At 42.2% G+C, this 5,000-nt stretch overlaps 1 non-coding gene across 1 annotated transcript; it reads left to right on the forward strand.

The window, feature by feature from the left end:
* Positions 1–4,369: 4,369 nt before the first annotated feature.
* On the forward strand, positions 4,370–4,477 carry LOC148574866 (small nucleolar RNA R71). Its single transcript, XR_015906402.1, has one exon. It is a non-coding gene; the product is annotated as a small nucleolar RNA R71 (small nucleolar RNA).
* The last annotated feature ends 523 nt before the right edge of the window (positions 4,478–5,000 follow it).

The raw sequence follows: 5,000 nt of genomic DNA on the forward strand, positions 1-5,000 counted from the left end.
CTCTTGCCTCTTGGTTTTAAGAGCTTTTGGCTTTTTCTGCTTGCTTTTTCTTTTTCTTTCTATTTTTTTTTTCTGCAAGCTTTGTTCTTTGCTGCTTTTTCTTGCTTCAAGAATCATTTTTATGATTTTTCAGATTATCAAATAACATGTCTCCTAGTCATCATTCTTTCAAGAGCCAACATATTTAACATTCTTAAACAACAACTTCAAAAGACATATGCACTGTTCAAGCATACATTCAGAAAACAAGAAGCATTGTCACCACATCAATATAATTAAGCTAAGTTCAAGGATAAATTCGAAACTCATGTACTTCTTGTTCTTTTGAATTAAAACATTTTTCATTTAAGAGAGGTGATGGATTCATAGGACATTCATAACTTTAAGACATAGTTACTAACTACTAATGATCATGTAATGAAGACACAAACATAGATAAGCACATAGCATAAAAAATGAAAAACAGAAGAAATAAGAACAAGGAATGAATCCACCTTAGTGATGGTGGCGTTTCTTTCTTGAGAAACCAATGATGTCCTTGAGCTCTTCTATGTCTCTTCCTTGTCTTTGTTGCTCCTCCCTCATTGCTTTTTTATTTTCTCTTATTTCATGAAGGATGATGGAGTGCTCTTGATGTTCCACCCTTAGTTGTCCCATATTGGAAATTAATTCTCCTAGGGAGGTGTTGATTTGCTCCCAATAGTTTTGTGGAAGAAAATGCATTTGAGGCATCTCCGGGATCTCATGGTGATGAGCTTCATACGCCTCTTGAGCTCCATGAATGGGCTCTCTTGCTTGCTCCATCTTTTTCTTAGTGATGGGCTTGTCCTCTTTAATGAGGATATCTCCCTCTATGTCAACCCCAGCCGAATTGCATAGGTGGCAAATGAGGTGAGGAAAGGCTAACCTTGCCATAGTGGAGGACTTGTCAGCCACCTTGTAGAGTTCTTGAGGTATAATCTCATGAACTTCCACCTCTTCTCCAATCATGATGCTATGGATCATGATGGCCCGGTCTATAGTAACTTCAGACTGGTTGCTAGTGGGAATGATTGAGCATTGAATGAACTCCAACCATCCTCTAGCTACAGGCTTAAGGTCCAGTCTTCTTAGTTGAACCGGTTTGCCTTTTGAGTCAATTTTCCATTGAGCTCCTTCTACACATATGTCCATAAGGACTTGGTCCAACCTTTGATCAAAGTTGACTCTCCTTGTATAGGGGCGTGCGTTCTCTTCCATGTTTGGCAAGTTGAACGCCAACCTCACATTTTCCGGACTAAAATCTAAGTATTTCCCCCGAACCATTGTAACATAGTTCTTTGGATCCGGGTTCTTACTTTGATCATGGTTCTTGGTGATCCATGCATTGGCATAGAACTCTTGAACCATTAGGATGCCGACTTGTTGGATGGGATTTGTTAGAACTTCCCAACCTCTTCTTTGAATTTCATGTCGGATCTCCGAATACTCATTTCTTTTGAGTTTGAAAGGGACCTCGGGGATCACCTTCTTCTTGGCCACAACATCATAGAAGTGGTCTTGATGGGCTTTGGAGATGAACCTTTCCATCTCCCATGACTCGGAGGTGGAAGCTTTTGTCTTCCCTTTTCCTTTTCTAGAGGATTCTCCGGTCTTAGGTGCCATCAATGGTAATAGAAAAACAAAAAGCTTATGCTTTTACCACACCAAACTTAGAATTTTGCTCGCCCTCGAGCAAGAGAAGAAAGAATAGATGAAGAGGAAGAAGAAATAGAGGAGAGGGAGAAGTGGTTGTGTTTCGGCCAAGAAGAGAAGAGAGGGTTGTGTTGTGTGAAAATGAGGAAGAATGGAGGGTTATATATAGGGATGGGAGGGGGTGGAGTTTCGGCCATTTAGGGTGGGTTTGGGTGGGAAATTGATTTTGAATTTTGAAGGTAGGTGGAGTTTATGAGGTAGGTTTATGGGGACGAGTGGATGGATGTGAGTGGTGAGGAGGTGATGGGGAAGAGAGATTGAGGTGATTGGTGAAGGGTTTTGGGGAAGAGTGTTTATGGGATTTTGTGAAAGAGAGTGGTGAGGGGTGAGAAGAAGTGAGTGGAGGTAGGTGGAGATTCTGTGGGGTCCACAGATCCTGAGGTGATCCTGTGGGGTCCACAAATCCTGAGATGATCTTGTGGGGTCCACAGATCCTGAGGTGTTCAAGGATTTACAACCTTGCACCAAATTAGGCATGTAAAATGCCCTTGCACACAACTCTGGGCGTTCAGCGCCAGGTTGGTGCCCATTTTGGGCGTTCAACGCCCATTTGTTGCCCATTTCTGGCGTTGAACGCCAGAACCATGCTTGTTCTGGGCGTTCAGTGCCAGCTCCTCTCCAGGGTGCAATTCTGGCGTTCAGCGCCCAACTGCTGCCCATTTTGGGCGTTCAGCGCCCAGATACTGCCCATTTTGGGCGTTCAGCGCCAGAACCATGCTCTGTTATGGCGTTGAACGCCAAGCAGATGCTTCCTCCAGGGTGTGATTTTTCTTCTGTTGTTTTTGATTCCGTTTTCAATTTTTATATTTATTTTGTGACTCCTCATGATCATGAACCTATAAAGACATATAACTAAGAAAAATATAGTTAGATAAATAGAAATTAGGTTGTCTCCCAACAAGCGCTTCTTTAATGTCAATAGCTTGACAGTGGGCTCTCATGGAGCCTCACAGATGTTCAGAGCATTGTTGAGACTCCCCCAACACCAAACTTAGAGTTTGGATATGGGAGTTTCAACACCAAACTTGGAGTTTGGTTGTGGCCTCCCAACACCAAACTTAGAGTCTGACTGTGGGGGCTTTGGTTGACTCTGCTTTGAGAGAAGCTTTTTCTGCTTCCTCTCCATGGATGCAAAGAGAGATCCTTGAGTTGTAAACACAAGGTTGTCCTTATTTAATTGAAGGATCAATTCTCCTCTGTCCACATCAATCACAGCTCTTGCTGTGGCTAGTAAAGGTCTTCCTAGGATGATGGATTCATCCTCTTCCTTTTCAGTATCCAGGACTATGAAATCAGCAGGGATGTAAAGGCCTTCAACCTTTACTAACACGTCCTCTACTTGTCCATAAGCCTGTTTTCTTGAATTATCTGCCATCTCTAATGAGATTCTAGCAGCTTGCACCCCATAGATTCCCAGTTTCTCTATTACAGAGAGGGGCATGAGGTTTATTCCTGAACCAAGGTCACACAGAGCCTTAAAGATTATGGTGCCTATGGTACAAGGTATTATGAACTTTCCAGGATCCTGTCTCTTCTGAGGCAATGTCAGTTGATCCAGATCACTTAGTTCATTGGTGAACAAGGGACGTTCATCTTTCCAAGTTTCAATACTAAATAATTTGGCATTCAGCTTCATGATTGCACCAAGAAACTTGGCAGTTTGCTCTTCAGTAACATCCTCATTCTCTTCAGAAGAGGAATACTCATCAGAGCTCATGAAGGGCATAAGGAGGTTTAATGGAATCTCTATGGTCTCTAGTTGAGCCTCAGATTCCTTTGGTTCCTCAGAGGGAAGCTCCTTATTGATCACTGGATGTCCCAGGAGGTCTCCCTCCGTGGGATTCACGTCTTCCTCTCCTTCTTTGGGTTCCACCATTTTGGTTATGTCAATGGCCTTGCACTCTCCTTTTGGATTCTCTTCTGTATTGCTTGGGAGAGTACTAGGAGGGATTTCAGTGATTCTTTTACTCAGCTGGCCCACTTGTGCTTCCAAATTTCTAATGGAAGACCTTGTTTCATTCATGAAACTTACAGTGGCCTTGGATAGATCAGAGACTAAGTTTGCTAAGCTAGATGGATTCTGCTCAGAATTCTCTGTCTGTTGCTGAGTAGATGATGGAAAAGGCTTGCTATTACTAAACCTGTTTCTTCCACCATTATTAAAGCCTTGTTGAGGCCTTTGATCCTTCCATGAGAGATTTGGATGATTTCTCCATGATGGGTTATAGGTGTTTCCATAAGGTTCACCTAAGTAATTCACCTCTGCTATTGCAGGATTTTTAGGATCATAAGCTTCTTCTGCATAAGAAGCCTCTTGAGTACTGTTGGATGCAGCTTGCATTCCATTCAGACTCTGAGAAATCATATTGACTTGCTGAGTCAATATTTTGTTCTGAGACAATATGGCATTCAAAGTATCAACTTCAAGAACTCCCTTCTTCATAGGCGTCCCATTACTCATAGGATTCCTCTCAGAAGTGTAAATGAACTGGTTATTAGCAACCATGTCAATGAGTTCTTGAGCTTCTGCAGGCGTTTTCTTTAGGTGAATAGATCCACCTGCAGAAGTATCCAATGACATCTTTGATAGCTCAGATAAACCATCATAGAATATATCCAGGATGGTCCATTCTGAAAGCATGTCAGAAGGACACTTTTTGGTCAGCTGCTTGTATCTTTCCCAAGCTTCATAGAGGGATTCACCTTCTTTCTGTCTGAAGGTCTGAACATCCACTCTAAGCTTGCTCAGCTTTTGAGGAGGAAAGAACTTGGCTAAGAAAGCCGTGACCAGCTTATCCCAAGAGTTCAGGCTATCTCTGGATTGAGAGTCCAACCACACTCTAGCTCTGTCTCTTACAACAAAAGGGAAAAGCATGAGCCTGTAGACTTCAGGATCTACTCCATTAGTCTTAACAGTATCACAGATCTGCAAAAATTCAGTTAAGAACTGAAAAGGATCTTCAGATGAAAGTCCATGAAACTTGCAGTTCTGCTGCATCAGAGAAACTAGCTGAGGTTTCAGCTCAAAATTGTTTGCTCCAATGGTAGGAATGGAGATGCTTCTTCCATGTAAATTGGAATTAGGTGCAGTAAAGTCACCAAGCATTCTCCTTGCATTATTGTTGTTGGGTTCGGCTGCCATCTCCTTTACTTGTTCGAAATTTTCAATAAGGTTGTCTCTGGATTGTTGTAATTTAGCTTCTCTTAGTTTTCTCTTCAGAGTCCTTTCAGGTTCTGGATCAGCTTCAACAAGAATGCCTTTTTCT

The sequence above is a fragment of the Arachis ipaensis genome, chromosome B2, assembly GCF_059453495.1.
Source record: "Arachis ipaensis isolate K30076 ecotype BB chromosome B2, ASM5945349v1, whole genome shotgun sequence".
NCBI lineage: Eukaryota > Viridiplantae > Streptophyta > Magnoliopsida > Fabales > Fabaceae > Arachis > Arachis ipaensis.